General features: G+C 38.9%; 1 protein-coding gene and 1 long non-coding RNA gene across 2 annotated transcripts in view; one reads left to right on the top strand and one right to left on the bottom strand.

The window, feature by feature from the left end:
• The window catches only part of LOC148190348 (uncharacterized), a 219,081-nt gene that overhangs the window by 42,504 nt on the left and 154,101 nt on the right, over positions 1-22,476 (bottom strand). The window lies entirely within an intron of this gene.
• The window catches only part of lrrc4cb (leucine rich repeat containing 4C, genome duplicate b), a 66,827-nt gene continuing 62,114 nt past the window's right edge, over positions 17,764-22,476 (top strand). Inside the window, exon 1 of the mRNA XM_042488974.2 lies at positions 17,764-18,839. The gene's annotated coding sequence lies outside the window, so the exon portion shown is untranslated. The remainder of the gene's footprint in view (positions 18,840-22,476) is intronic.

Raw genomic sequence — 22,476 nt, 5'->3', positions numbered from 1 at the left:
GATAAAGCCCTCTGAGGCAAATTGTGATTTTAGGATAATGGGCTTAATGGGCTAAACAGACTTGGTTTGACAGTACCATGCCGTGCATTCTTGTAGTAGCGGGTTTTCTACCTTTTAACTAAAAGCAAATACCACAGTCCGTTTTCTCTATGTTTCGTCTTATCATGTAGCACCGATTTCAAAAGTATTTGCATCTTTCTACCGCAAAGACAGCATGGTTTTATAACAAGAAAGTGAAATAGTTTTTAAAACATTGCCATGGCTTAATAAATATATAATCAGTGTTGTGGAAATAAAATCTGCATGTAAATAAATTACTGATACGCAGAGTCAAAACCCAGCTGGCTCATTTCCAAGACAACAGTTAAATATCAGATATAGGTTGTGACTGAGAAAAGACCTCTACAGCCCTGAAGTGTCTCTGCAGTAATGTTTACTAGAGTTAAGAACAGCAAGTGTAATGTGCTGTGATGTAAATGAGGAATGTCAGGTGGCGCAGTTATGTAATGTTGATTCTTCGGGTATTTGAGAAAGTGAGCTGCAAATGCCTATAAAAAAAAACATATTTACCTATGTGAATAATTCCCGCCACATAATAAGAAATGAGGCATTAAAGTGTGCTCGAAGGGAAACTAAAATTTGCAGAAGTTTTGTGTGCTGAAATATATCAGTATATAATAATAACTGCTTATCAGAGTTAATGTGTTTGCACTAAACCTCCATTATTCACCTCCCACCTTTAATATGATATCATAATCCACAGCATGCATTAGTAATAATCCAGTGTGCATGTTTTTGTTACCTCCTGAGTGAGTTAAGCTAACATCCCACTTCGCTTTTATTAATTTGGAGCTGTGAGGGTCACTGCTGTTTGATTTGAAGATCTGCTATTTTCTCTGCTCATGTCAGGAACACACAAAAGTTAACTCCGAGATATCTACCCTGTTTGTCGTGCACAACTGACTGCACTGGTTAGATAAACTAATAAAAATTCCAAATCCATCTAACAGTGGACCATTTAAATGAACATAACCACATTTAAATCAAGTTTTTCTGCTCACAGAGAGTCTAAAAGATGGTATTTCCTTGTTTTCTTGCCACAGATTTGATCTTTTTCTTTTCTTTTTTTTTTTTTTACTATCGCTTCCCTGTTTATTTAGATATTTATTTCTTTACCGTTTTCTATTTATTTATTTTTTGCTGATCCTGCTCCTATCGATTGGCTGCACTCTGTTGCAGCTGAGAGGGATGGGTAGGTGGTGCGTGGGCGTTTTATGATCCGTCCTCATCCTCTTTCCATCCTGTAAAGTGCTTAACGACAATCAATCTTAACTCCCCTCCTTAGGAGATAACGTCGACCATGAGGTTGGTATTGATTTGTGAAGAGGCCTCCAGGTGGTCTTTAGTCATTCCACAAACCTCAACTACCTGCCGACATGAAAAAATACTGATTTAGAAGGAATCGGGTAACCCAGGAGACATAACCTCTATTAATTAAATTAGTTGGCTGGTGAATAGAGCAGTTAGATTGGTTGGTTATATAATGAATCGTGCTGCCTGTCTGATTGTCACACAGATTTATGCCCAAGTCACCATTTGGAGGCGAGTATATCTTTCTTTCTATGTTAGAAATTGTGCTCCTGTGTGGCTGCTTAGCTCGCATTATGGCCCCAAAGACTGTAACATCAGATTCTGTGTATTGATTAATACAACCACCTGATCATATCTGTCGCCCGTCAGCCATTTTATAGGATTTCAGAGTAGAGAAAATGGTCTTGTTAGGTTGAAGATTTCATCGTCAAGACAAGTAAAGAGCACTCACAAGCCCCTGATTATTTTTTCTGCTCTTAAAATTGATTTTTTTACACAAATTTGTCTGGCATTCAGAACAATTTTTACTGAAAGATAAGATGCACAATGCGGTCCGTGAGCACGGCGAGATCAATGTTGCAGAAGACTGACTCGAGTTGTGAGAGGCAATTCAACAAATGGAAGGTCACTGCTTCGGTCCTTTATGACACCCACTGTCCATTCTGATTAAGGAAGACATTGAGCTGCCACTGCACGAGCGCAACCAGTATCTTAACCTGCAGTTCAATCTTTACTGTGATGAATGCGCTCATTCGACTGTCTCTACTGAATGTGGAAGGGAACGACTTTATATATTGAATATTAAAATTTTCTATACCCTATATGATAAAATGTTATATCTACTGTCTAAAGGCTGTCAAAACATTTACAGGTCCAATTCATTGGCATAAATACGTTAGAATGAAAAATTACATCTTCTTCAGCATGTTATCACCTGAAAATAAGAATTATTGTGTTTCACGATTCGTTTTCAACTATGGCTGAGAATCTCTGGCCACCTCATGATTTGATTATGATTCAGAAGGCTACGATGCAATGATAAAACGATTATTGATGCATCTCGATAATTATGATGCGTCTTTTTTGCGATTGTTTAATTCAATTATTTTTTCAATCCATAATTTTTTCTGTACGTAATTTCTTTTTTCTCACTGTGTGACTACTAAAACGTTGTATTTGTATCGATCCATAATTAAAATAAGCACTAAACAGATTAATTTACTTCCATTATCATTATTAATAAACAAATGGAAGAGATGTGTCAAGTCAACCTTTGTTATCATGTGCTCGATGGTTCTCTGGTTGGCAGTACAGCTGTCTTTTTTTTGCTCCTCATTCGGGTGGAAACGTATAATATGGTTTCTCATGTTTGGCATGTTCCCATAATACTTTAGCTTTGTATGACACAACTTGCATTAGGGCTGTGCAATTATACCTAAACTCAATATCACGATTAATTAAACATTTTGCCTCCTCAAAGTTTACTGACATTGTTTCATTTGACCATGGTGTGTTGGAGTTTAACTAAAATATGATGCATTTTTATTTATCAAACTATTCGGTATTATATAAAAACTAAAAGCTCCATCTTAAACCAACGTCCGGTAAATTGAAGTACATTGTGCTACTTGATCTTCTGGTCTGTGTTATTAATAATTTTATTTTAGAGTAGGCCTATTTCTTTTATAGCTGCCAACATTCTCAGTTAGAGAAAGGGTGAAAATAACCTCATGGATTTGTGGCCCCAGGCCCCCAAATTACTACACCTGCCCCTGGTAATAATAAGGAGAGCTCAGCGCGAGCGGCTGGATGAGACATGGAGCGATGCGTCCAAAGTCTGATTAAACCTGAAACTAAAACAAAGTAGTCTGTAGAAGTCTAGAGAAGTCACTTTCTACCTCTGAATATTTGTCTGTTCATTCAGACTCGTTGGTGCTGTGAGGAGAAGCTCTGTCTGTTTGTCTCTAACTGCGCTGCGCTGTCAGACGATCAGCCATTTGATTCTCAATAATGACATGCCATGACTCAGCTGTCAAACGCTCAGTAACAAAACGTTTCGTCACTTCCGGTTTCGGTAAGGAGTTGAGCTTGAGACGGGTTTCGAATGTCACATGATCATGAAAGGACTGCGGGAAATGCTGGTGTCTGAGGTGTTGTTGATTAAACAGAGAGATTTGTGAGGACTGTGCTACAGTTAGATAGATAGATAGATAGATAGATAGATAGATATACAGATAGATAGATCACATTGTCTAAGGAAAAATGCCCCCCAAAAAAACCTGTAACGGGGGGGGTGGTAGAAAGCTAAGTAACTAAGTAGATTTGCTCAAAGATTATACCTAAATACAAATCTGAGGAACTTTTATTGGAAATATTGGACTTTTTCACAGGTTTTAACCACCTGGTCCATTTGTTTTTGAAGAGGAGGAGACCTCTGCGGATAATTTGGCTCCCAGTACAAAACATTTTGAGCAATGAGGAATTCTAACTGGTAAAAGTTCCAGCTGGTTGCAATCTGCAGTCCTCACCACTAGATGCCTCTAAATCCCCCTAAATCTTACACACTGCTCCTTTAATGCAATACTCATTGAGAGGATTTTCAGTATAAACATATTTCATGCATCAGGCTAAGAACTGCACCCTACAGATCAACTATGACAGCGTGGATATAATGGGCTGATGTTGTCATTTCTCACCGCTGTGAAGCTGAAGACACATGGACGCATCATAACTCAGCACACTCTGGTTTGCTTTATCGTGACATGCTACAGCGTTTATGACAAAATAACAGGTCACACTAAATTTTCCTTAACTGCGCTCCCTGTGCACTCCCCAGTGCCTGAAGCATTTGCATTAATCACCATCCTCATGCATTTCGTTTTTTCTGAGCTGCTCTGTAGAGGTTCATGTGAGGCGGTAAAACTGTCGAGAAAGTTACCAGATAAAAGATATAACACCCCAGCCCATTTTAGATGCCTCTCTCTGTCTTCATGTTTATGCTAATCAGCCTCATTATGATGCTTTATAGAAATCTGGGCCCACACAGGAAGTCACATGACAAGGACTTGGTACACTCTTTTGGAGGTCATTCAAATTCAATGGGGACCTGGTGTAATTAATCAAAATAATGTATCCTGGAGAAACAAGGCCTGTTGGACAGCAGTGTTCAACAGCGATGGGAACACGGAGTGAATCTGACTACGTGCCAAGATATCCATATTGGCATGGCATCGGAGAGCAGGAAGCTTTGCATAACTTGTCATTGTTTCTCCGCACCTAAAATAATCTGGCCCAGAACCTATGAGGAGGGCTACAACATTGTTTTCTTTTGCAAAATGTGTCACAAAAATGTTGCATAACAGGCCTGTAGCTCTTTGTAAAGAACCGACCAGAAAGACTGACTGTTTCTGCAGATATTACTGCATTAAATACACATTTGAATGCCCTCTGAATTACTCCCTGCTGACAATGTCCTTAAAGAACATAGGTGCTGTGAACAGACTTAAGCTGTTAAGTCTTGATGTACTGATATATTTTTCACTCTGGTCTCCACTTATCTTGGCCTCAAATTAGTTCAGTGCATAAAAGAAATTATCAGCTGTTCCTTTTTCCCCACATCAGTCACAAAGGCCTTTGTGGCTGAGCACACGCAGGTCAAAAAGTCAGTGCGGAAGTCATGTCGCACTTTAATGGCAAAGAATATGAACGGATGATTCTATTTGACCTACATAAAGATAATTTTGAGCCTTTATAAGCCATAAAAGGAAAAAGATACTACTTATTTTTTTAGACTTAAAGGGACAGCTCACTCCAAAATACATATTTTCCACTTACCCATAGTGCTTTTTATCAACCTACATTGTTTTGGTGTGAGCTGCAGTGCTGGAGATATCTTCAGTAAGGATTTCTGTCTTCTCTCTAATATAATGGAACTAGATGGCACTCACATTGTAGTGCTAAAAGCCCAAAAAACATTTTGAAAAACTAAACAGCAAAGTTATTTCCTGATATTTTTAAAAGCAAACTCAAGATCTACCTTTTTAGTTTGGTTTTTAACTGAACTTTATTTATCTATTGACTATATAATTATACTTTTTTTTTTTACACCCTATATCATTTTACTGTTTTTAGCATATTTATTTTATGCTATTATCCTTTCATTTACCCCTATTTGCACAGGATTTTGCTTATTTATCTTTTATCATTACTGTTATCATTTATTTATTTACTTACTTACTTATTATAATCTTTCTATTTATAACTTTTAACCCAACTCACCAAACTACACCCGCCAACCGGATCATTGTGCAGAGGGAAGAGTGCATGTACTGCTAGCTCACATAGTGCCACTGATACAGCAAATGTCACAGCTCCGCCGAGGAGAAGGGTCATTAATGTTTACATCTTGCACCACCTTAAACGTGAGCTTCTTGTTTATAAGTACGTGTACAAGTACTTCTGCACTGTGCTACATTTGGTGGGTGTAGTTTGAATTAGAAAGAAAATAGTTCCTGTGAAACTGCTCACAACAAGGTATGTAAATTATCTTCAGTACATACCTTAAAGAGACATTGCTGTTGAGTTTTTTAAATATATTTTTGTGGTGCTTTGAGCACCACAAGCTGAGTGCCATCCAGTTCCATTATATATGAGACAAGAAAGACATCTCTACAACTGATATCTCTAACACTCGGCAGCAGGCAAAGAGCACTACAGGTAAGAGGGAAAATGTGCATTCGTAACTGTACCTTTGAGAGTACAGCAGTGGCACACTGGACATAGATATCATGCACTAATAGACTGCACACTCACTCCAGAAAGGATGATTTTGATGCTAATGAGTCACAAAAATATAAATAAAAGGGTTTTTTTTTTTTGTTGTTGTTGGGTTTTTTTGCCACAAATATTTGAAACCTCTCAGGATTGTTTGGCTTCACATTAAAACAGAAAGTGGCATCTCAAACTGGCACCTCTCTGTTCACTTCAGCGCGGAAACAGTCACAGCCTTCACAGCCATTTCACCAGCTGAGTTAGTTCTTCTTTAATCCACAAAGGGACTTTAGTGTAATATGCATGCACAGAAATGCCACTTCAGTTATCTGGAACTGCTGTAATGAGAGGAAACGCGGTCCATTAAGGTTCATCCTCCTACGCTGCTCACTGTGATCACTGAATACTAACAAAATAAAACGAAATAAAGAATTAAAAAATACTAAATAAAATGCCTCGGGGTCTCTCTCTGGGGGAGTTTCTATTAAGCCGCATGCACTAACAAATTAAAAGTGGTAAGGTATACAGGAGGTTATGCCTCGTTTTTTCCTCTCTCCTGTAGTTTTGGCCTTAATATACATATAGACAGGTGATGTGTATTAATGAAAGGAGAAACATGCAAATACTCCTATTAAGGGAATAAGGGGACATGGAGCGAGCAGTCTGATGAGTAGGAAAATGATGCAAATTACACGCTATGGCACTCAGTCTCAATATTGCTACACAATACACATTTTACACCTCTTCCTAAGATACAGTGAGCAACAACAACATGAGCCAAGAGATCTGAGCAACAACAACATTCAGGAAGGCCATCAAGTCCTGATCAAGCCTACAAACGGCTTGCTATTGCAACTGTTGGAGGTACCTGATTCTCTGCAAAAATAGAGCCAGGGCTTCAAGCAAGTAACCTGTGCTTTGCCTGCTTGCTGATGCACGGAGCAAGTTCAGTTCACTCATTCTTATTCCATCCAGTTAGGAGTCCGTGTTAGTCTGCCTTTGTGCATGGCCAGAACTTTCATGCTCTCAATGTATGGATCAATTTATATGATCCATGACATGCCCAGTTTAGTCCATTAACTATTTCAATAAAGATTATTTAAACAACATGATCATGTCTTCTGCAATGTTCGCAAAAAGAGAAAAAGGCAGCATTTTTTTGTGCAAGTTCTACTATGAGAGAGTAAGAGGAATGATATCAATGGTAAATGGACCTGTACCTGTACAGCACTCTTCTAGTTGTTCAACCACTCAAAGTGCTTCACAATACGAGTCACATTCACCCATTCACACATACATGCACATTCACACACTGGTGGCAGAGCCTACAGTACAAGGTGCCAGCTGCTACTTAGTTTTAAAACATTTGTGCACAATCACACATCAATGGCACAGCCATTGGGAGCAATTTGGTGTTCAGTATTTTGCCTATTATACAGCTTTAGAGAAGCCTGAAATTGCACTGAACAGAGGAGAATGCTGGAAGATACAGACAATATGGTGACTGTTCTGCAATTATCAACACTCCATTGATATAGTAATATGAGCCTATACATCGTCTTACATTTTTAATAGTATAATACTGTGTTGTCTTTTTACTGGTTTTAAAGGCTGCATTACAGTAATGTAATTTTCTGAACCGACTGTTCTTGCTGTTCTATTATACCCCTTTTCCTCCAAAATAAGCGTGTGTGCATGGGTTTCTTCTTACCTACTGTAGACTAGAGACGTGTACACAGCTCTGCAGCAGGCAAGTATGTTTTCTGTTTTTTTTTCTTTAATGGTGTGTCACATGCAATAACAAGGACAGGCTGGAAAACAGGTTTGTAAACAAAGCAGCTTTGAGGCCAGTAAAAATGTTACAGTGCTTATTTCTTTTTTATACCTCTAACTTATTCAGTCTCTCTTTCAAACTCCATTAGTGCTGACTAAATTTGGATCAAATTGGACTCAGAGCACTTGCATTCACCCGTTCACACATACATTCATATACCGGTGGCCGAGGCACACACAGATGGCACAGAACATTGGGAGCAATTTGGGATTTATTATACAGATACAGAGAAGCCTGGAGTAGAACTGCCAACCTTCCAATTAGAGGACGACCTGCTCTTCCTCGCGAGCCAGAGCCACAGAGTGTTGGATGATGCAGACAATATGGTGACTGTTCTGCAGAAGGGCTGGGCAATATATCAACATTACATGATTATCGTGGTATGAGACTAGATCTTGTCTTACATTTTCTATATTAGAATATTGTGTTGTCTTTTCCTGGTTTTAAAGGCTGCATTGCGGTAAAGTAATATAATTTTCTGAACTAACTAGACTGTTCTTGTATTACACCCCCCTTCCACCAAAATTAGCGCATGTGCATGGGGTTTTTTTATATGCAGAAAGACCTCCTAAAAATAGGCTATAGACTCTGTTTCCATTGCCAGTAGACTAAAGCTGTGTACACTGCTCTGCAGCAGACACTTTTCTGTTTGTTTGTTTTTTATAGTGAGTCTCATTCAACGTCAAGGAAAGGCCGGAAAACAGGTTAGTAAACAGCAGAGATGTGTGCTGGCAGAGAACATATTACAGTGATTACGTCTTTTTTATATCTCTTACTTATTCAGTCTCTCTTTCGAAGTTGGTCATTGGAGACTACATTTGTATTCATTTTTGAGTGCTGGTTGGACGAAGACGGATGGTATTTGCTGGTGGCCCATCTTTGCATCTTGGCAGTAAAGAGGCTAATATTAGTGTGTCAACTCGGGTGTTGTACTACCATCCAATCAGAACTGATCAGAGCTGGAGTTGATAAATACCTACAACTACTTTTTGCTCCTGGTGTGAATGCTGATTGAAACCTTTACCATTAAAAACAAATCCCAGATGTTAGTGAGAGTTATTTGGGTTTATTTGTGCAGTGGCAAATGGGCTTTATTTGCCTTTATCCACCTGGTCATTATATCTATAGTAATGATGATTACTTATCATAAATCTCAAAAACACTTACTCACAATATCATCACAATTCTATTTATATCAATACTGGTCAAAAAATTTTGTCATATTTAATTTTCTCCATATTGCCCTATTCTGCAGTGAAATTCAGTTTTATAGCACAAACTACAGCTTTAGCCACAACATGTAAAACGCTATACTCCATTAATATTAAATAAGCTCCCTACAATTTACAGATCTTTTAACATCAGTAATAATCCGATTATATAAAATAATCAAACACTCACATAGGTCATGCTGCAGCATAATGAGTACTTTTCCTTTTGATATTACATTTTGATGTAATTCTCTTAGACTTTGAATGCAAGACTTTCACAACACACATTAGTTTTTACATTGGTATTTGACATTTTTTACTTAAGTATAAGAATATTTCTTCCATCCCTGCCCTCCCATCTGAACTACATCCGCCCTCTGCAGTCTGATTATCGGGGTTAAATTCATGTCATGAATTTTGGCATTCTATTATAAGATTTTTTTAGCGAGTTTTTTAGCAAACAAAAGTTTTGCTAAAACTAACATAACAATTTATCGAACTTTTTGGAACCTGAGCAAATTGTCTTGATTTCTAAAAAAAAAAAAAAAATGCAATTATAATAATTACACAGAGGTCCAACACATTTTCATGGAAAACTGTCAAAACTTTTCCATGATTTTTCAGGGACCCATATTGAATTTTTTTTTAAAAATAATTTCTTGCCTGCACAGTGTTAAGTTAAATATTAGTTAAACATATTAAAAACTATGTTATGTCCATAGCTGCAGAAAATAAAGTTGCCATTATGTTACATTACTTGGAAGATTATGCACATAGGATTACTAACACTTACACATAACAAAATTCCATGACTTTTTCAGGCCTAGAAATTGAGATTAAGGAATTCAATAACCTTTCCAGGTTTTCCATGATGGGTGGGGGCTGATTATCACATAGTTTTTCCCTAGCTCTTTTCTTTTTTTCGCCCAGACAATTCCCCAGCTTAAAAAAAAAAGATTTCTAAATCTACTAATTTCTTGTGGAACATTTCTTACCAAGTTGTTCATTGTCCATTTCCCCATGTTTTTGAACAAAACTGCACCATTTTGCTTTAGGTTTAAATATTTGCGAAAGGCCTCTCAAAGCAGCACAAGTAAAGTGGCATTGCTCCAAGTTTCAAAGAGTTAAGAAGGTGATGTCCAATCCATGCTGTGCAAGGAGGATCATAATTTCTCATAATCCTCAAAGTTCACGACTGTGTCACAAAATCTCATCAGACCGTGGTGACCGGGCCGAGCCCCCAAAGAGAGGCTCGGGACATCTGCCGCTGCTTCACTTTGCTCCTCTGAGAGGAGTGGGCACTTCCTGTCTGTTGGGACACAGGTAGTATGCTTTACTCGATGCTAATAACGCAGTCCCTCAGTCTGTCTTTCATGGAATTTAGGCCAAACGTGACAGGAATACTTCCCTCTTAAAAGTCATGCAGTCAGTTGCATAGATATAGTCTCCCGTTCATCGACTGCTGTGGCGGGGATGTGAGGAGTCAAGCACGCTCAGCCTTTGCTCTCTGCGTGGGCTTCATCTTCTGGATATCTGTCTCTTTGGGGGCGGCCATTTTAATATTCAAACCAAGCAGAGAGAACAAGTGCAGAGGGACAGCGGCCATTTGAATAATTGAAGAGGCTCCGTAGTGCTAGAGGATCCTCTCTCTCTCTCTCTTGCCTTCTCTCTCTCTTCACCATATTTTCCCTTCCATCTTTTTTTTCCAGCCCGGCTTCTTGAAGTTTGTCCCAGAAAGCAGTCTGGGACATGTGCTACAACAGCAGCCGATCCAACAATCCCAATAGGCTGATGGGAGAAGATAGAAGAGAAGGAGGGCGGAAAAGAGACGTCTCACAGAGAGAACGAAATATAGAGGCCAAATCCAGTTTGACAGAAAAATGGCTATGGACCAAAATGAGGGATGAAAAGAATCAACTAAAGCCATCTCTGCCCATAATTTGTTAAACACTTTTACGTAGCTTTTCCCATCTGTGTCCCTCAATTTGTTTGACAGACTTTGAAGTAGAGATGTCTAAATAAGTCAGCGAGAAGAACCTTCATCCTCCCAAAAGAATTTTTAACATTCTTTCTCATTTTTACCACAAGTCAAGCAGTTGAAAACTATTTCAACTTCAGAAGATGACAAAAAGTGATACACATTGTGCTTTTTGCTAATCATGCCTGAGCTCCTTACAACTTCAAATCTATCTGGCTGCGCCTGCATTTGAAAGACCAAAGCCAATTTGTGGAAAGAGCTTGATGTATTTTGATCAAGTATTTAAAGGGATGGATCAGATTTCTTTGAAGTTGTGTTGTATGGGGTAATTATCCATAGACAGTATATTACATACAGTAGATGTCAGTCAGCAAGTTTGACACGGAGGCTAAGAAATCTACTGCTGCGGAGGGGTCAGCAACACAACCCAGTATTTTTACCGCTTTACCTTAATGTCAGACAGTTATTTTCAACAGGAAAATGAATCCATTATATTGCTTTTTTTAATCCTTGGATAACTGAGCAATTTGGCTTGGTTTCTTTCAAAAACATGGGAAGATGACAACAAGAAACATAACGACAAACGACCCAAAAATAGTGAGAAGTTAGTAAGAAAAAGACCAGAAAATTAGCATGGAAAAAAGTATAAAAAATCAAATACCAAGAACAAACAAGAAAATGACCTCAAAAAAGTCTTATTAATATAATAATATTAGTGATTATATATATATATATTTCTTGTTTTTCTGCAACATAATTTTAAGTACATAATACAGAGAATTATAAATATAATTTTATGGACATTTTCCCCACATTTTTAAAAATATCCCCCACAGCTAATTTTCAAATCATATCCTTTTACAACATTACAACATACGTTTACAACTTTTTCGCAGTTTGCCGGACATTTCTTTCAGAAGTTGCTCATTATATTTTTTTCCAGTGTTTTTGAGAAATATCAAACCAATTTCCTCAGGTAACAGAGGTAAAGATGAGTGTGAAAGGTGTCTGAATGCAGCACAAAAAACCTGACATTGATCCAGATGTTAAAGGGTTAATGCTAGACCCTATTGAGAAAAACAGAGATATGATTCACCAAAGTCACACAATAACACTAACTAACTGATCAAGGCAGCGAAATGTCTCAAATCCTTGAAACTACCTAAAATCCTAGAAATGTGCTAAAATCCTAGGAATGTCCCAAAATCCAAAAAAAAAAAAATCCCAAAATCTGAGAAAAGTCCTAAAATCCCTCAAATACTCTAAAATTCTAAAAATGCCCATAAATTCTATATTTGTCCTAAAATCCCCAAAATGTCCCAAAGTCACAAAAGTGTCCCCAAATACCAGAAATATCCAAAAATCCTAGAAATATCCTAAAATCCAAGAAATGTCCTGAAATCCTAGAAATGTCCTAAAATCCTAGAAATTTCCAAAAATCCTAAAGGCAAGACTGGGGCTGCTGCAACTGGCCCCTTACCTCTTATCATGGCCCCCAAGCAAAAAGCAAGTTGCGTATTCCTGATACACAACCACACTACGAAAAATCTGAACTATCCCTTTAAGCAATTTTCATCTGTCTGAATAAATCTATCCATCTGTCCATCCATCTAATCCAAAAAACTGAAATTAATCTTGTCAAGAAATGTTATTAATATTCATCAAGACTCAGTTAATCACACAACTTCCAAGAGAGCATATTTGATGGATTCCTTTAGAAAGATGCATATGAATACGCTTGGTCTAAACCATTTCAAACTTTGCCTTTTGCACAGAAAATAGAAGTAATGGAAGCTGTCAAGCTGTCAAATATGCTTCAAACTCCACGTGTTGATTTACCGCCCAGAAGTCATTTGTGGGCTGGAAATCTCTGGCATTGACACTGAGTATTGCTGTTGTATGGATTGAAATCAGCCTGAATAAGACATACAGTGTATTTATGTTGTCCTTGCATGGAAAACATTGTAATAAGGGAGTACACAGCATGTGGTTGACATTGATTTGATTGTGCAGATCTGCTGAGGCTTTCATTTACAGCAGCAGCACAGGGTGTGCATCCCTCCCCCTTGTTCCTTTTATTTTTAATTTTTTTCTGCTCAGGAGATCTCCAGGAATTAAAATTCATATTTCATCAAAGGAGCGTATAAAATGCTGATAACAGGAAATATATCAAATGTATCTCCCGTGTTTTGTGGGGGGGGGGGGCTGTGAAAGTCTCCCACAGTTATGTAAGTGTTACCACATCAATATTAGTGCAGCGTATGAAAAAATTATAGTGAAGAAAAGTCCAATTATGCCTCACTACAGGTCACACAAAACCAACAGAGGTCCACTTTTGCACACCTGGGGGTGACTTCATCCGAGAAAATAAAATGAGATTCCCGCTGATTTAGCATCTTACACCAGGATTACATTTAATCTATGTGAAATTGGCTTTTGTTTTGACAAGATATCCTTTTAGTTATGCATGAGGAAGAAAGTTTTGACTTTCACAGATGTGAAAAAAGCAATAAAATGTTTTATGAGTGTAGGAGCTGCTTTCAGTTCAAGATACTAAAGCTTGATAACAGATTAAAAAGGAGACTTAAGAATTTATGAACTAGTGTCAGCTTCTGTATTGTCCCCAAAGTTGAGACTTTATTACTCATTTTGCCACGTCATGGCTAATCAGCTCACAAGAAGTGTGCTTTATTTTTCTGTATATTGATAATTTCTTTTAAAAACATGGGAGATAAACCGAGACGCGGTTGTATGCCTTTGCACACAAGTCAAGATACACTTACAGTTTACATCCATGTCCATGAAAACATGGATGCTTTACACACAGACGGTCTACACAATCAGCACAGTTTTGAGGTGGACAACCAAGGTTCTTGAGTTATGGCCAAAAACATGTTGTAAAAGGGCACTGTAACCTTGACCTTTGACCTTCTACAAACAGATCCTAATCAGTTCATTCTTGAGTCCTGCCCAACCTCTGCGATCAGCTGGTTTTGCTAACAATGGCTCGCCTGGCTTGAACTGGTATTGCTTGGTTTTCTGACCTGCTGTACTGGAACCAGGGTTGCAACGGTACGAGATCGCAGTATTACAGAAGTATTATTATCATCATCAGTCAGAATGACCCTCAAAGAAATGAAAACTGAAGGGTTAGATTTGATTAAACAAATGTTTTATTACTAGAATCTCTAATTGAAACTATTTTCTCTTTTCAAAATAACTAAAATATAGACCCCTGGTTGAGAACCACTGTAAGAGAGCTACTAATGTGGTTGTTTTTGCAAAAATGCCAAAAAAAGATCAGTCATTATTTCTTGAATGTGAAAATTTGCTGGTTTTCCTTTTCCAACTGAATATCTTTGGTGTTGGTCAAAACATAAATAAATCAAAAGTCAGTTTGGGCTTTTGGAAAATGTGATGTTTTTTCTCAATTTTCTGATATTTTTAAACAAAAAAATAATAGTGAAAACAATGATTTGTTAAATGTTGCTCTTATTTATTTTGTGCTTGATGTTTGGTGGAAAGAAGTGTCTATAACATCCCTCCAAAATAGGTGACCAACTAGGTTAAGATCAGGAAATTGTTATTGCCGTAGCGTAACATTCAAATTATTTTCAATACCAATCAAAGCGTGCAGTGACCCCTCATACCCATTCATTGTCTCGTGTTTCTCCAATAATTTATTTAGTTTACCAATAAACTATATGCTGTCACTAAGCTCTCATTTCATTTTTTGTGCAATCAAAACAACATGTAATACAATCCCCGACTGACTTATATTCATCTTTGTTCTCTCTCAATCTCATGAAGCAGCGTGGCCTCATTGACCAGGAGCCAATCTTGTGGTCCATTATGTCGTCTAATGAGACGCACTGTTCATCTCAGATGAAATGAATAAGCACTCACTTGTCTGTCTGAAGGTCTGCAAGTTACTAAACCTCCTTAACTATGAGCGCAAACCTGCCTTCCACACTGGTCTTTGCAGGGGATGAAGTTCTGTCTTAAAGGGATAGTTCAAATTGCTTAAAGTGGAGTTGTGTGGAGTACTTATCCATGGACAGTATATTACATATCCTTGATAATAGTCAGCATGCCCCCAGTTTAAGGAGTAGTTATGTGTATAACAAAAAAAGTTTTAGTTTTAGGTTATCGTAGGCAACTGCACTTGCTTGAGGTTCTTCAAAATGTTTTGCTTCTCATCCAAGCGGCTTCTTCAGTTCATGGTTGAACTTAAGATTCAGAAGTGAAGAAGCCACTTGGAAGAGAAGCAAAACATTTTGAAGAAACTTGAGAGAGTCCAGCTTCCTACAGTTTAGTACCTAGAATTACCATGAACTGGACCCAGTTTTTAAGATTTTAGGATTTTATTGTTTGCTTACTGCACTGCTCACTTTAACTATTTATTTGTTTAATAAGATATTTGATAACCCAGTGCTTTATTTATTGTAATGTTTTTATTTAACTATTACCAAGACCTGTTAATGAAGATTCGCAGTCATCCAAGGTCATGGTATCCATTTCAAGAAACTCAAACTAAGTCCAGTTGCCAACGAAACAGCACTTATATTTACCAAGACCTCATTTTCGTCTTTCCCTGTAATTGCATGGCTGAAATAAGACAAAGAATTATTGATCCTTGACTGAGAATCTTCACCTATGACATGGAAGCTAATCAATGTACTGCCATGGTGGGGTCAGCAACAAAATTGATTTTAGCCACCTAAAAAAAAAATCTATATTAGTGCAAGCCTACGCTATATTTAGAGTATTTTCATTGCTATACCTCACTGTCAGACAATGATGTCCAACGGGAAAATGAAGCCATTGAAGTCATCTATTCAAAGCCAGACTCCATTGAGAAAAATGGTAATTTAACATTGCTGAACACAGGAGCTGCTGCCGTGATCAGTTACTTTATTTGGGTTATTTTGTGACTTTGGTGAATCCAACCTAACCTTTATTGAAGACAAATGCACTAACTGAACGAGGCAGCAGTAGACCTGGAGCTCTTTTGTTTTCAGCAAGCTAAAATTATTATTTTTTTATCTCTGACAGGAACCTAGATGGGAAACTGAACTGTTAATGACTTTCCTGTCAAAACGGGCTGCCTGATAAAACTCTGACTTTTTTAGGTGGCTAAAATACATTTTGTTGCTGACCCCCATCCAAAGCACTGCTGAGCTGGACAGACACCTGCCTGCTTCTTTAAACTGGAGGCATGCTGACTGACATCTGCTACAGTAATACAGTCAATATGTTTACATGATGTTAGAAAAAGTTAAATTATTGTGTTTGTATGACTAAAACTGGGCTTTTGTAATATATGTAAACATATTAGTCCTACTTAAAGTGCACTGAGAAAATTCCTCATAGTCGGACAAACAAACCATAATAATAATACGGTTGGGGGTTGATTTACTCTTTCATGTATACGCCTAAAACAGACCTGAACTGGTCTAGGCGTTCTGCTTCTAGTCCCCACACCGGGCTTTGACCTGGAAGTCAAACAGCATAAATTCGTAGAAGAAAGACAGGAAAAACAAAAGGAAGAAGAAGAAGATAGGAAGAGGACAACACCAACGTACTAAGAGCAGCATATGTACAAAATGTACAGCGCCAAAAAGTTATCCATGTAATCACAGTTCGACGTGCAACATGTTTGCCGCCTGCTAACTTGTTTGGTTCGTGACGTAATAGGTTCACTGGAAGAAGATCCAATAGCAGCAAGCTAAAAAAAAAAAAGGGGGGGCCGTACACCAGCTACCATGGCAGAATCAGACATGCGTCCATCAATAAATCAACCCCCCCCCCTCGTGCTTGTATACTGGGACAAGGATAGTAGTCCAATAAAATGGCCTAATTGCGCTATAACTGCAGCTCGACTCAACTGTGCATGGAAAAATACTGACTGACCATGAATTAGTACCCCATACAACCCCTCCTTCAAAAAAATCTGAACTGCTCCTTTAATAGAAGCAAAGAAGTGAAGAAAATCAGACAGAAGGTTGTAAGGTTGCCTTGGTTACTTTGGTTTGCTTTTGAAAGCATTTGCAAAAAGGAATTAGTGGGTTACACATAAACATGCGAACTGAAACCAGCAGGTAGTAAAATACTTAAATATTACAAAGCATTAATCATGTTTTGTGGCCAACATGAACATGGTGGACACGTGCACATTTTCTATTTTCTGTGCTTTTAATGTGGAGGAAAGCTGCAGACCTCTACATGTTGAATGTGAATGTATTTGTGGACGCAGACTGTGGAAACGGTCCGTTTTGGATGACTGGGTAGAGCCTAACGCCTGTAGGTGGCAACCATACCTCATCAACAATTGAATCACACGTGCACGCGCCCGCCCGCGCGAACACACACACACAAACTCAGAGACATCAGATCTGGGCTTTATGCGTTAATGCGATTGATCCCTGATAATTAACGACCGCTGGGGTGATTTAAACGGGCAGATGGACGCGCAGGCAAAGTGGTCAAAGTTAAAGTGGTCCCTGGGCGACACGGGAACACGCTCACGCCTACGCACGCGCGCATCTACCTTATACACTTCGCTACACACACATACACACACGTGACTGCGCGCGGCAGCTCTGTGCCTGGAGACCGTGATTTCAACGTGCTCGCTATTCAAGTCATGGACTGCAGCGAGCGGGGGAACCATTAGGAGCCGGTGGCCAAAAAAAAAAGAAAACGCTTTATTTGCAACACACGGATGCTGCTGCCACACCACCCGGATCGGACACACGCTCCCTGACAAGCGGAATTATTACTAATAGCTGCGCTTATGTAATCAATACACCGGATTGCTGTGAGAGGGTAAAATAGCATCCCGTGGATTCTTCCCATTCTGCTTGATAGAAAATACTGTATGCCATATGCTGTGCGATTTTTTAGAGCAGGCTATGGCAACCTATTTGTCCTGATGCGACGCGTGTGATGGTTGCAGTGGGACGGATATCCTTAATTTTATCCAATAGGCGTTCTCAGGGTTGTTTTTTGTGTGTGTGTTTTTTTTTGTTTTTTTTTTTGTTTTTTTTTGTAGGACGCTTGTGCATCCCTTTCTGCGCTGACCTTATCAACAATGCTTTAAATTCATTGTCATGTCTGTCCATTTGTTTTGAGGATGATCGAAACCAGCCTGAAATCCAAAAATAATTAGTCCACTTTTGTGTATTTTTTTTTCTTTCTTTTATTGTGGAATTTGATTTGATTTTTTTTTTTTTACAAGAGGAAACCACCAGTGGGAGTCATTTTTTGTGGACTGTTTTTTTTTGGGGGGGGGGGGTTAAGGGCCTATACAGACTTGATCCCCCATCAAAAACTCTGCAGGATTTCCTCCTCCTCAGTCCAGAGGAATATCTTCAAGTCCAGAGGGGTTGCTGCTGCCGCTGCTGGTCCTCTGAGGGCTTTTCATCGGCGCTCATTACATCCGAGGGAATGGTGGCCGCAGCGCACATCCACGCAACTCTTTCTGAATGTTTGGCATTTTTCGAGCATCTTGACTTGTGATCGAGAGAGACGCGGACTGCAGCAGCCTTCCGATTCCCTTTCACATGGAGATTTGTGCCTCGCTCGTGCTGCACATCTTGAAAACGGGGACCGGGGCCCTGCTGGTTTTTCCTCCACTGCTCTCAACCTCGATTTCATTTATTCGAGAAAATGCGTAAGTGTTATTTTCATTGATTTCAATCCAATTGAGCGTATTCACAGTGTGATGTGCCGCTGTATATCCACATGCAGAGCGATTCATCGCCATTTAAGCCCGCGATTTGCGCTTGGCTCACAGACTTCAACGCAAAGAAAGATAGTTTTCTTGTTTTAAAAATGCGCTTTTTTCATATTTATAGGTAGATTATGATAGCTGTCGCATGCTGTTTCGAGCGTGCATGTCTCTGTGAGATAAATATAGAGAGATAAAGATGGAGATAAAGATGGATAGGGACAGAAAGGGGGTTGAGGGGGTGGTGGGAGGGTGGAGGGGGGGCTGGTGCAACAAATTGTGTGTTTGAGCGCTTGGTTGAGACTGTATGGGTCCGTGGTAGTCCCTGTTGCCAGCAGGACATTACTGCTAGAAAAAGGCCTACGTCATATGGTAATTCAAATTCAGTTCAGGTATTCTCAGCATACACGTTTGCAGCAAAAAGAGCGCCGGATTGGCCAGGTGGGCAGGCTGGCCCTCAGGAAAGAGGCGCTTTGGAGTGTGTCAAAAAGCTTCAGGTCAAGCTTTATTTTACACAATCTGCTCACGCACACGCCTCGTATACACATTTCCCCCCTCTCTCTGTGGCTCTGCCTGTTGACCCAGTATGTCTGCAAAACCCCCAGCAAAGCCACCCATGGGTGATACTCAGGGATGTCATTCCTCCCCACCACAGAACAGCCTGTGCAGGTTAACCAGAAGTCCATTTTTAAAAAATTAAACTTGTCATGTCCTGGAGTTGTTGCTTTGGCTGCTTTTTTTCTCCCTGAAAATGTGAATAGGAGCTGTCCATCAGTGGGAGGTGCTGAAATGCCTTGATGCTGAAAATACTCGTGTGTTGGCTGAAATGGGCAGAGGGAGCTGCATTTGGAGCAGACATCACATCTGAAATTGCTCGTGCTGCTGCAGCCAAAAAGCATTTTACTTAAACCTGAACCGGTTTTGTCCTCAAGTGTACACTTTCGCATGCACATCTGGCAATTTTACAACCTGCCTGTAAAATGAAGGACACTGGCGGAGTGTTCAAGAATGGGGGGCTGCTTTTTTAGGGTTGGTTACCACAGTATTTGCATGCATTTATAGCCATTATGTGTCACCTATAGCCTGCTTGATTGGGTTGGGATGATTAAATGGTGAACTGGAGCATCCTAAATGCTGCATAGGCATTTAAGCTAACTGTTCTGTTGGGAAGATTATTGCCTATCAGACCATAAAGTCCTTAGTATCACTGGGCTCTTTAAATAGACAAAAACTCAGAGAAAATGGTAATTTGGGTGTATAAAAAAGTAATATTCTCACTAACATATGATCTAATTTGCATCCTCCACACTGTAAAATCTGACAAGTTGGTTTTAAAAGAAAACCAAGGAAACTGATTGCATTCTATTTCCTCAATTAAAGTTGACAAGTTTAATTAAAATCACTCTTTCAGAGTTTTGGCAACTTCAGCAAATCAAGTGTACTGTGCTATATATCTGTATTCTGCTGGTTGCAAACTAGCAATTTCTTTATTTTTAAACATGGTAAGAAAACAGAACTCACAGATCTCCTAAATTCATCATCAGCAAAATCCACTATGTTAAGTCAGACTAACTTGATTTACTGAAGTTGCTAACAATTTTAAGATGCAACAACTTCACAGAAATTAAGCAAATACAGCTAAACTTTACGATATCTTAACTATTAGATATAAAGTAGACAAAACTGACGATTAATAGTTAGATTCACTTAAGTTTTTCAAGTCAATTGATTTCCTAGATTTTTTTTTTTTTTTTGAGTAAGATCAACTTGTCAGATTTTACAGTGCATACGATACTCCCTAAGAATTTTTGCAGCTGTCCTTTTTACAGTTTTAAATTGGCATATCTTTCAGTTCCAGGTCTGGATTATTTCAGTGCACCGTAATACTCCAGTGCTGTAACTGCGAAAATTAAGGCCACACACTCGTAAGTGTCTCAATAGGGCATTGGGTCAACATGAGTCACCTGAGCTGCTACACTGAGCTTTAAGATTCTGAAAAGAACTGGAGCTTAATCTAAGAAATGCAAGTATTTTTTAACAAGAAGTTTCACCTTTTGTATTTAACCTGTTATTCACTGCTCCCATTTTCAGGTCTCTGCTCGAAAATTGTCTTTAAATATAGAGTATATCTCAGCAACCACGAGGCCAATATGAATTATCAAAGTCTTAAACTAAGCATAATAAATGGGAGATGAACTTGAAAGCATCAGTATAGATGCTACTGGACCAGATAAAATATGGGTGCAAGACAGAATAAATTGACATTTTTATCCTTGCCTGAAAAAACATTACAGTTTTAAAGTGAATATGCCTTTGAAATAATGGAGAATTTGCCCAAAAGCTCAACGAAACCATAAAACAATATCTGAAAGTCACTTGTGCAGCGACGGATGCTTATAGGATAAAGCAGGACACAGAGGGAGAGCATTAAAGACTGTCAAAAGAAAAGACGTGTAGTGTTGCTCGGTTGAGGAGTGGTTACCATTACTGGTGGCAAACACAATTTCCATGCTCATCAAACAACTCAGGGACCTGTCATGGCCTGAGGATTTGGTTTTGTCACCTTGTAGTGCCTCGCTGTTTCAGGACAGAAACACCAAAGCATAAGGAGTGTGATCACTCTGACAGGCGTTGTGGTTTTGGCTTTTACCTGCCTGCTAAGGGGGACCAAATGGATGTAAACCATGCCAGGACCCACTCACCAGAACAGCTCTGACAGAAGCCTTCACTGTGGGTAATAAGCACTTGGGCGAATGGATTTCTTTTCATGCGTGACACACATGTAGTCAACCACTGGTTCAGAACAGGGTGAACGGTGACTCATCTAACCATTCGAGGTATTTCTGCTTTTGTTCTTTCCACAACCTGCTGCGCAAAAGAGGTAATTTACGTATAATAAGGGCTTTACGCGATGCAGTTCCACCATAATATTGCTCCCTAAATTTCTTGTGACAAGCTGCCTTCTCACACCTCAGACAGACATTTGTAGCGAGTTGATTCATGGTGCCTTGTCTGCTTTTTCATGCATCTGGAAATAATGCACACACCTCACAGTTGAGGACTATTATGCGCCTGTTCTTCCCAGGTGGTTTTGTCATTTCAACACATTTCCATGCCATCATCACCTTAGCCGCATTTTCCAATTGGGAAACATCATTAAGTCAAACAATGTACATCACAGAAGCTCTGGCGAAATGCAGCCTATTTCAACAATCAGCTCTCTATAAAAGCCACAGTTTTCTTCTTTGAGCCACAGGAGCCAAAATAATGAGGGCTTGCTGAAGGATTTTACACACAACACTAAGCATGGTGGGATGTTAATCACTGAGTAATTCTAAGGACCAATCACACACCTGTGTGGAATAAACTGTATGTCTGAGATATCAAACAGCCTGTCAGTCAAACTTGGATTCATAATGATCACAATTATTCATAATTAATTTCCCAAACTCATTACAATACATTACAATTAGGTGATAAATTATTAATGGGCAAAAAAATAATTTGTAAGTCATTTATCAAGCAAAATACCAAATACTATCTGGTTCCAACAGCTCAAATGTGAGGAGCAAAATATTTT

The sequence above is a fragment of the Plectropomus leopardus genome, chromosome 1 (assembly GCF_026936395.1).
Source record: "Plectropomus leopardus strain MGB_pleo_1.0 chromosome 1, ASM2693639v1, whole genome shotgun sequence".
NCBI lineage: Eukaryota > Metazoa > Chordata > Actinopteri > Perciformes > Serranidae > Plectropomus > Plectropomus leopardus.
This window is presented reverse-complemented; position numbering and strand designations above follow the sequence as displayed.